This window comes from Leopardus geoffroyi, chromosome C2 (assembly GCF_018350155.1).
Source record: "Leopardus geoffroyi isolate Oge1 chromosome C2, O.geoffroyi_Oge1_pat1.0, whole genome shotgun sequence".
Classification (NCBI taxonomy): Eukaryota; Metazoa; Chordata; class Mammalia; order Carnivora; family Felidae; genus Leopardus; species Leopardus geoffroyi.
The window spans coordinates 130,653,696-130,665,117 of NC_059333.1; positions in this window are offsets into that span (position 1 = coordinate 130,653,696).

An 11,422-nucleotide genomic window follows, 5' to 3' on the forward strand; every position below is an offset into this window, starting at 1 on the left:
AAAAATTGTTTTAGCCAGTGAGCTATGTTATTGTTATTGTTTCAAGATTTGATTTTTGGGTTATTTATTAGCTCTATGTCTCTGTTTTTTTTCTTTTCTGTTCTTTTAATTTCTTGCTTTCTGCTTTTGTCTTTCTTTCATGTTGTTTCACTTGACCAAATTAAGAGTTTCAAAATTTTTTGATGACCAGAGTATTAGTTTTTTTATTTTTCTTAATTTTCAAAGGTAAGCTAAAGTCTCCTACTGTAATTGTATTTCTGCTCACTTCTCATTGCATTTTTTGAAAGTGCTGCCTTATGGATTTACATGCTATGATATCTGCTGTATAACAACTTACGATAATTAGATCTCTGTTGTAGACTGTATCATTATTTTGATATAGTGCCATCTTTATGTATTTTTTTTCTATGCCCAAGTGGCAAACTTACCCCAATTATTACATGGCTGGGCCTTTTCTTCATCTTACAATGTATATTCTAAACTTCTTCCCATTTTGAGCCAGTCCATTATCAAAACAACCCACATGTCATAATAAACAGCCACATGAATTCATAATTTCTATACCCTGATTCATAGCTTCAATTATACTGTTAAGATTCCAGGTATCTCTAGATCCTTTCTTAGCATAAAGAAAAATGTAGAATGTGGTGAATGTATTCCCTATAAAACTAACCAACCAATCAAACCTATAGACCTTGTTACTTGGGCAACCCAAGGATCTAGGGTCCAGAAGGCTGCTAGGCCCTAGAACTGTTCTGACAGAATCCACCAGGGATGCTGGTAAAAAATGCAGAATACTGGATTCTACTCCCAGAGATCTTGAATCTCCAGATTTGGAGGGTTGCATGGGGACAGAAATTGGGGTTTCAAAGAAGTATTGCAAGCGACGTTACAGAGCATGGTATTTCAATCTCCCTTTAAAAAACACTGACTTCGGGAAGGACTTGTGCCAAAAAATAAACACAGAAATACTGGAGAAGAATAAAAATCATTTGCTCTAGGCTGTTTGCCCACTTGGAACAGTAGGCCTCCCAAAGGAGCATGAGCTAGACTCTGGGATCCTTTTTCCTTTAGTTCCACAACCTCACAGGACATCATGGCCTGGAGCTGGGAAGGGAACAATGCTGTTGATACTCAGGTTTGATCCCAGATCTCTTGCCCTCTGCAAATGCTAAGCATTCTTTTTCTTTTCTCAATTCATCTCTGAGATAACATTTATCTGTCCCTGAATCTTGCCATTGAAGTCTATTTGTAATGCAGAGGAAGGAAACACAATGTCTTCCCGACAGTCTGCACTGATCCATTATCTTCTCAGGAATGAAACACGTAGGTGACTGTATCAACTATTTTTAGGAAACTTGTGGTTATATTGACTATTTTAACATAACAAATTAGCTTTTTGTGGACATTTTCCTTGTTTCTCCCCAGAGACTCAGTTTACCAGGCCGACAAGAGTTGCTGTCTTTTCTTCTTTCCCTCTTCCCCTTCTTGCACCGTGATTAGGTTTTAGGGCTGCTATGACAAAGCACCACAGACTGTGTGGCTTAAACAACAGGAATTATTGTCTTCACTGTTCTGGAGGCTGGAGATCCAAGATTAATGCTATTTAATTAAGGTTGGTTCCTTCTGGGGCTGTAAGGGAGAATCTCTTCCATGCCTGTCCTCTAGCTTCTAGTGGTTTCCTGGTAATATTTGGTGTCTCTCAGCTTGCATATGCACCACCCCACACTCTGCCTTCATCTTCCCATGGCATTTTCCCTTTGTGTGTCTATCTGTATGCCCAAATGTCCCCTTTTTATAAAGTCATATTCATTAGAGGCACCCTAATGACCTCATTTTAACTTGATCATCTACAAAGATCCTATTTACAAATAAGGTCACATTCACATGTAATGGGGGTTAGGACTCCAACATGTTTTGGGGAGATACAATGCAACCCATAATCCCCCTCCTCCTTCTCTTCCTGGTGGCACAACTATTGCTTGTAACTGCTGTTAATGACTAGCACTGCTTTCTACCTCTTTCCTCTTCCCTTCACTATTTGATTTTGGTTTTTCACTTATGTGTTAGCATTTCTTTCCCAGTGCGGTTGATCAGGCAGTCAATTATGTACTATTATTGACTTGCTAAATAATATTAGAGCAGTAAAATCTATTCATAATGGATTTATGAAAATAATAAATGATAAAGAAGAAAATAAAAGTAACCCATAGTATCATCAACAAGTGAATAAGAGAAAATAGTATCATAAATCCACAGTATTTTATAGAATCTAAAACAGTTGGTTTGAGGGGTGCCTGGGTGGCTTAGTCGGTTAAGCGTCCGACTTCAGCTCAGGTCTGATCTCATGGTTTATGTGTTCAAGCACTGCGTTAGGCTCTGAGCTGACAGCTCAGAGCCTGGAGCCCCCTTCCAATTCTGTGTCTCCCTCTCTTTCTGACCCTCCCCCACTTACACTGTGTGTGTCTCTCTCTCTCTCTCAAAAATAAATAAACGTTAAAAAAAATTAAAACAGTTGGTTTGAAGCGGATTCTAATTTCAAAATGTGAGAATATACATCTTGTAATCATTAAAATATAGTATATATATGCACATACATATGTATATAACTGGAATCACAAAATTCTATGAAAAATCTCTCAAATTCCAAAAACATAATGTTTTGTATTCCCACTATATTTTTCTTAGCATTGGCTTAAGTATTTTCCTAAGATACATATTTTAAAATTATGTTAATGACTTCATTTCTTAATAGTGTAATGGTTTAACAATTGTATTATTTTCATTTTTTTCCTATTTTGAATTATACGAAATGAACATTATTATACATAAATCTTATGTAATTTTTATTATTTCCTCAGGATAGATTCTAAAACTGTAACTACTGAATCAAATGGTGTGAATTTTTATTATTTTTAGTTTTTTTTAGTTTTTTTTTTTAATTTTTTTTTTTCAACGTTTATTTATTTTTGGGACAGAGAGAGACAGAGCATGAACGGGGGAGGGGCAGAGAGAGAGGGAGACACAGAATCGGAAACAGGCTCCAGGCTCTGAGCCATCAGCCCAGAGCCCGACGTGGGGCTCGAACTCACGGACCGCGAGATCGTGACCTGGCTGAAGTAGGACGCTTAACCGACTGCGCCACCCAGGCGCCCCAGTTTTTTTTTTAGTTTTTAAAAATTTATTTATTTTGAGAGAAAGGGAGAGAGAGAGAGAGAGACTGAAGGAGAGAGAGAGTCTCTGCAAGCAGGTGTGGGGCAGAGAGAGAGAGAGAGAGAGACAAAATCTCAAGCAGGCTCCATGCTGCCAGCACAGAGCCCTATTCGGGGCTTGAACTCATGAACCGTGAGATCATGACCTGAGCTGAAACCAAGAGTCTGATGCCACTCAGGCGCCCCTCAAAGGGTGTGAATTTTTAAAATGCTGTTCATAACATTGCCAAATTGTTTTTAGGAAACTTCTTTCAATTTTTATCACCACCAGCCATATATAAAACCCCAGTCAAAAGCATAATATTAATATTTTCTTCCTTCCTTCCCTCCTTCTCTCTCCCTTTCTCTCTCAGTTGTTTGATATGCCACAAATAGCATTTCAATGTTTTGTTAGGTAGTCCTTCAAGTATTGGCCAGCATAAAAGCTTTAAATTTGTTTGTTTAGCCATTTAAATTTCTTTTTGGTGAATGTTTTGTTAAAATTGTTTACCTTTATAGGGTTTAAACATTTTTTTTGTATTGATCTGTTTAAATACTGAATCTGTATTTTATTTATTGCAAATACTTTTCCTAGTTTTTGCTATTTGTTTAAATTTTGTTGACGATATCTCGACGTGCCAAAGTATTAAATTCTTACACAGTCTTTTTATCTATTTTTTTCTTTCAACTTTTTATTTATTTATTTTTTATTTCTTTTTCTTTTTCTTTTTTTCTTTTTTTTTTCTTTCACCTTTTTAAACCTTGGAGAATGATTAGCCAATTATCTACAAGAGCTCCAACAAGGCTCCTTGTAAGGAGGCTAAGTTCAGACAATTAAATGAAAGCACTTTCTAAGGGCCATGCATAGCATTTTCTGAAAGCTTTCTATGGTACCCCATCCTCTCAACACCCCTGAAAGTGTTGGTTCACAACCTGGGGAACTTCCTGAGTGAAACCCGAAACTGGTTCCCACACACAGAGGGCAAGGAGAGACCAAAGAAAGAGGCAGGCCACTCCAGATCGGTAGGTGGCTGGTTTAATAAGCGAAGGAACTTACCCGTGAGGTTTGTCTCCGGCGCTCCAAAATTCAAGTTTCCACACCTGCGGCCAGAATCTTCAAAGTTTATTATGGAGGCCTTAATGGATACCTCTAGATGGTGACAACAGCACATTGCTCTCTCAAGGCTTCGTCCTTGAACCAGGCCCCCACTGGGGGAAGGGTGGGCAGAAGTGTGTTTGTTCCAAGGACTAGGGGGGAGGGTGAGGAGCCTCCATGCCCCCGCCCCAGGGCCAGCTTACAGGTCAGCTGGGGGTCATGTCCCCTCCATGACCTCCTCCGACAGAAAGGTAGCTGTTATTGTCAATGTACAGATGAAGAGTTTGGAGTTAACAGATTTCTCAGGACGCAGAACGTTAAGGGCTGGAGTGAAATCCAGGATTTCCTGAATATAAAGCTGGTATTTTTCTTTAATTTTTTAAATGTTTATTTAATTTTGAGAGAGAGAGAAAGAGAGAGAGAGAGAGAGAGAGAGAGAGACACACACACACACACACACACACACACACAGCAGGAGTGGGGGAGGGGCAGAGAGAGAGGGAGATACAGAATCCAAAGCAGGCTCCAGGCTCCTAGCTGTCAGCACAGAGCCGGATGTGGGGCTGGAACCCATGAACTGCGACATCGTGACCTGAGCCGAAGTCACCGCTTAACCAACTGAGCCACCCAGGCGCCTCTAAAGCTGGTATTTTTAACCCTTCTGCTGTATCTCTGCTAAAAGGTATGTATGAGCCAGAGGTTTAAAGTTTAAATGACAAAATTTGAAATTATTATCTTGGTATTTAAATTAGCACAAACCAATTTTGCTTTCTATCGTGCATTTATTTAACAAATATTTACTGGAATCTGAATTTTGAGCACTGTGGTCGGTAGATGCTGGTATTGCAGAGATAAACGAAGCATGTTTACTTTTGGGAAGTATTTGAGAGTGAGGCAAGTGGAATCAGATAAACTAATAATTGCCTAACGTGGTGGGCTCAGAGTGCTCAAAAAAGAGGAATTGGCTGTATATGTGTGCGACATTCTTCCTTTTATTCTCTGAAAACCCAGGTGACGCTTAAGCAAACCTACCCCAGAACTTGGGGTTACCTTCTTCTTTGCATGGTCCCAGCCATCTGTTTCCTATCTTCACATTAACTATTGTTTGCCTCTCCACACCCTCTGGTCTCAATTCAAACTCACGTTTTTGAACAATAAATCTGCTGTGTGTCTTTCAGACAGAACAGAACACGTTTGGAGTAGAGGATGTTTCTCGGGTTTCCAAATGGATCTTTGTAAGGTCAATCTATGTAGGCCTCAGTGGTGGGGTTGAAACAGTGCTGCCTCTTTTAGACATGTTTCCTCCTTTCCCTCTTGAGTTTCATAGCGATTTCCTGCTCAGGGAGGAGCTGGCAAACTTAACTTCCTAAGAGTTATAATGTTTTACTTTTTTGCAACATCGTACAGCCTTCTGAGTGTCCTCTTCTTACCACAGACTTGGCAGTAGTCTCACAGGCCCATTAATCGAATCACTTGTCTAGTGCAACTCCACAGGCTGGGATGTGGTGGAGGGATTAAGGGCTCTGGTGGAGGCTTGACTCCGGATCCCACTACATACAATCTGTGTGTCTCTGCTCAAGCTCCTTGAGTTTATGAAATCTTAGTTTCCTCACCTATAAAATGGGGATGATAATAATAGTGCTTAACTCATAGAATTCTATGGGGCCTGACTCAAATAATATAAATAATATGTATTATTATCCTAGACAACCGATCTTTTAAAGAGAACTTTTTCAGGTAATAAAAATTTATTGAGCACCTGCTATGTACCCAGACCTGTATTAAGTGCTAGTGACATAGCAGTGAATGATGGTAATAAAAACATAACAAAACAAAGACCCTGTCTTCCTTGAGATTACATGGGAGTGGAAGAACAGACTATACTCCAATGAACATAAATTTATGGTATTATTTCAGATAGTATTAAATTCTGTGAAAAAAAATGAAGCAGGATGAGGGAAAGAAATAGGGGATGGTATTAGATAAAGATGTTAGTGAGGTGTCTTTGAACAGGTGACACTCGAACAGAGTGCTGAATAAAGAGAATGAAACATGGTTTTCTGAGAAAGAGCATGGGTCATGAGCAGTTGTGGAGGGGAGATGATCCAGAGAAAAGAAGAAAATACCTGATTTTTCCATTTTGTGTTTCCTGTTGAACTTCATTTCTTTTTTTTTTTTTTTTTTTAATTTTTTTTTTTTTTTCAACGTTTATTTATTTTTGGGACAGAGAGAGACAGAGCATGAACGGGGGAGGGGCAGAGAGAGAGGGAGACACAGAATTGGAAACAGGCTCCAGGCTCTGAGCCATCAGCCCAGAGCCCGACGCGGGGCTCGAACTCCCGGACCGCGAGATCGTGACCTGGCTGAAGTCGGACGCTTAACCGACTGCGCCACCCAGGCGCCCCGAACTTCATTTCTTTGAGTGCAACCATAAATTTAGACTGAACCCCATGGGAGCTTGTTTTGCATGGGTTATTTCATGGGTGAGCTCACTGCGTCGAGTGACTCTAGAAGAAGAGAGGAAATTTGTTCTCTGCCCTCCTTTTTTAAAAAAAATTTAAACTATTTATTTATTTTGAGAGAGAGAAAGAGAAAGAGAGAGAGAGAGAGAGTACAAGTAAGCAGGGGAGGGGCAAAGGGAAGGAGAGACAGAATCCCAGACAGGCTCTGTGCTGTCAGCACAGAGGCCAACGCAGGGCTCGAAACCCCAAATCGTGGGATCATGTCTGAGCCGTGATCAAGAGTTGGGTGCTTAACCGACTGAGCCACCCAGGTGCCCCGATCTCTGCTCTCCTTGTATAAGGGAAGCCTACTGTCACTCACTCCAGCAGGCTCTGCAGAGGTTGGGAGCCCAGAATTGGAGTGTGAGTAAGTAATCAGCTGAGCTATGTGGTAATGACAAAGATCTCCAACTACTTGCCAAGATCGAGCCACAAGTTAGAGGCGATAAAAATGCGCTGTGTAAAAGTGACCTCCCACAATAGGTAATGACATATTTCCGGCAGAAATTTTTCCTTTCGTTTTTACCATAGGTCTTTCTGATTTTAAAAGTTAAAGGAAATGTTGAGTAAGTGCCTTTTGTGTTCAAGGCACTTTATATATGTGTCTCATTTAATCCTCCTAATAATATCAAGAGGTAGGATTTATATCCTCATTTTTCAAACTAAGAAGGCTCAGGGAGGTCAAGTAATTTGTCCAAGATCACACAGAGAGTAAGCAGCAGAGCCAGCTTTCGAAACCCAGGTCATTGTGATTCCAAAGCCTATGGGTTTCCACTTACACAATATTGCTAACCTCAGGCAGGGAATTTCCATCATGTTAACCAGTGGGACGTTTTCTTCTGCACATTAAATAACTTCTCGCGGGGCGCCTGGGTGGCGCAGTCGGTTAAGCGTCCGACTTCAGCCAGGTCACGATCTCGCGGTCCGTGGGTTCGAGCCCCGCGTCGGGCTCTGGGCTGATGGCTCAGAGCCTGGAGCCTGTTTCCGATTCTGTGTCTCCCTCTCTCTCTGCCCCTCCCCCGTTCATGCTCTGTCTCTCTCTGTCCCAAAAATAAATAAACGTTGAAAAAAAAAAATTAAAAAAAAAAAAAAATAACTTCTCGCAAAGGAGTTTCCTCAGATCTTCATGTTGTATTGAGAACTGAAGAATGGATTGTGAGTTAGGAATGGTTGGTAGGCAACTGGTTTATAAATTGATTTAGAGGGAAGTTCATGACAATGAAGAGAAGTGCCAGTGCAATAATAATTCTCACATGACAGAGAAGTCCTCTTCTGAAAGATAGAGACTTACCCTGTTTGACGAAATCTCTCTCATGTGCTGTTTTCCCATGAGGAACCACAGAGAAGGTCCTATTGAGAAGCTTATTCCTTAGGAGGAACTACCATAGTTTAGTTTCACTACTGGCAGAGTCTGGATTTGAGTAAGCTGATTAAATACAAATATGATTTCGTCCTTTCCCATAATTGCTCTTTCGATTCTTAAAATACCATCAATGAGTGGTGTCACTTCCTCAGTAGTGGCTTCAACAAGAAACCTTGATGCTACCCTGGATTTCTTCATCTCCTGAATCCTTTCATATTAAATAGTCAACAAATCCTGCCAAATATTATGTCTTAGATCCAGAATCTCACTCGAATGTAGTTAATGTGTATCTGGGGTTCGGACCCCAGCTAGTACCTTAGCGAACTTCTCTGTGCTTCCCTTTTGTCTTTAAAGGATGCTGTATTAGTTTCCCATGGCTTCTGTGGCAAATTACAGAAGTTTTCATTTTGGTAACTGAAAACAACACAAATTTATTAACAGTTTGTTACAGTTCTAGAGGTCAGAAGTCAGAAATAGGTCTCGCTGGGCTAAAATCAAGGTGCCGGTAGGGTTGTGTTCCTTCTGGAGGTTCCACAGGGAAACTGCACTTTTCTTGCTTTTCCATTCCTAGAGGCTACGTTTTGTGGTTCATGGCCCTTTCACCAAAGAGAGAAGCCATTTATGGACCAATAACTCATATGGTAAGCAGGACAGTTCCTCATGGCAGAGCTATGGCCAAATCTCTGTTATAATAATGCACCTTGGATCTGTGCTGAGGCAGGCACTGAAAGTGCAAGTTCCAATCCAGGACAACAGTGTTGGTTGTGCCGGGATGAATGGCATGAGACTCCGAAAAGTAGGTCAGCAGATTTCAAGCAATGAAGGAAGAAAAGAAATCTGGAGTAACAGAGTCCCAGTGGTTAAGGACTTTTACCATTTACTTTGGGATGAGAAGTTTGATGTCCATATCAAACCTTTCTCAGTAGATACATTGCTTTTGCTATTAGAGCCGTGTAGTAATCTTTATGTGCTTCTCATTCCATAGTTTGGGTTCGGTCATTCTTTTTTTTTTTTTTTAATTTTTTTTTTTCAACGTTTATTTATTTTTGGGACAGAGAGAGACAGAGCATGAACGGGGGAGGGGCAGAGAGAGAGGGAGACACAGAATCGGAAACAGGCTCCAGGCTCCGAGCCATCAGCCCAGAGCCTGACGCGGGGCTCGAACTCGCGGACCGTGAGATCGTGACCTGGCTGAAGTCGGACGCTTAACCGACTGCGCCACCCAGGCGCCCCGGGTTCGGTCATTCTTAAATTGTTTGTTGTTATCATTAAGCCCTGAATTAAACAATACTACAAGTGTTATCAATAGCTATTTAGTTGGCTTGGGTGGACCCGGGTGGCAGGTGCTCAAAGTTGGGAGACCATATCAACACTCCCCCACCCCCTACTGGTTTAACGATGCTTGTTTTTCTCTCAGGGTGCACTTCCGGATACATCTGCATATGCTGTTTTCCACCTAGAATGCACTGTGTCCTGCCTTCAGCCCTATGTCCACTTTCTCACATCCTTTAAGAACTTGTGTAAACGACACTTTCTCAGTCTTTTCTGATTCCCCCAAGGAGTTATGTTGCCACTACCTCCTGTGTCCCACGGCCTTTGTACACATCTCTATTCCAGTATAGTCACTTAGTTACCTCCCCTCCCCCCCAGACCAACTGGGACCTACTTTAGGTACAGACTGCACCTGATCGATTCTCCTTTAATCTCCTCCAGACTCTCAAGAGTCGCCACCACGTGGTAGACTCCTGGCAAATGTCTGCAAACATTGATCTCATCTCTAGGGAGGCAGACGGGCCTGACAAGATCTTGGAACACCTCAGTGAAGGGACAGTTGACTTGCTGTGGACAAACACCTGTTTAGCTGTATAAACAGACTGTGATTTTCTCTGGTTAGTGGCCTCTTTGTCCAGAACAGAACACTCTGCTGATCAATCAGCTTGGTTAGAAGAAAGATAATGCTCTTATTTTTTAAGTCTACTTTTATTTATTTTGAGAAAGAGAGAGCAAGCAACACAGGGGCAGAGAGAGAGAGAGAGAGAGAGAGAGAGAGAGAGAGAGAGACAGAATCCCAAGCGGGGCTCGAACTCACAAACCATGAAATCATGACCTGGGCCAAAAGCAAGAGTTGGATGCTTAATCGACTGAACCACCCAGCAGCCCATAATGTTCTTATTTCATTAATAGGTCATAGTTAATGCCCTCCCAGTAACCTAGCTGCCAACTGCTTTGTATAAACTAATGGTGCTGTAACACAGTGGGTCTTAAAATTTATTGCCATTATTATTAAGAAATCTTTTGAATTTTTATTGCCAGAAGGACTTCATCTGCAATAAAGACTCAACCAAAAGTAAATATAAAATTCTGCCTTAAGAAAGGGTTTCAGTTGAAGTGCCTGGGTGTCTCAGTCAGTTAAGCATCTGACTTGCGCTCAGGTCATGCTTTCACGGTTTGTGAGTTCGAGTCCCACATTGGGCTGTGTGCTGACAGCTCAGAGCCTGGAGTCTGCTTCAGATTCTGTGTCTCCCTCTCTCTCTACCCCTTGCCCACTCACACACACTCCCTCTCTCTCAAAAATAAATAAACATTACAAAATTTTTTTAAAAAAAGGAAAGGGTTTCAGTTTGGTTATTCTATAAACACGCTTTTGCAAAGTATACATTGAATGAAGGGTATACATTTCCTCCCTCCCTCCCTTTCTCTTCCTCAAATATTTACTGAACACTTACATTTTGACAGGTCCCATTTTAGGCATAAGAGATACAAAGTGAAGGAGTCATACTCCCTGCTCCTCAGTTGCTTTCTTTCTAGGGATTTTCATTTGCAAAAAGAGAAAGAAGAAATTTGTAAAACTTGGAATTTGTAAAAATGAATTGAGAGTAAGAGTTGGCAGCCGATGATTAGTTTTGTGCCAGTTGAAATAGAAAGCACTCAGAAGGGCAAAAGTTCTCATCAGATAGTAAAATTCAGTATTTCATTGTCACAAATTCAGATTGTATTAATTTGTCCTTAGTGCACTGATATTGTATGAAATGAATAGACGATGTGGCCCCTGACCTCAGGAACTTCATCATTAGAGTGATAGCTTTTATGAGAACCTCAAGTTCTTTGCCAGTATGGTGAAAAGCTAGCATTATTATGTGTATACATAAGCTGGAGGAAACAAGGTTCTAAGAAGTTTGACTAGCTTAGACTAGACCAGTAATTCTCAAAGTGTGATCCCCAGACTAGCTGCATTATTGTCACTTGGAAGCTCGCTAAAAAGGCAAATTCT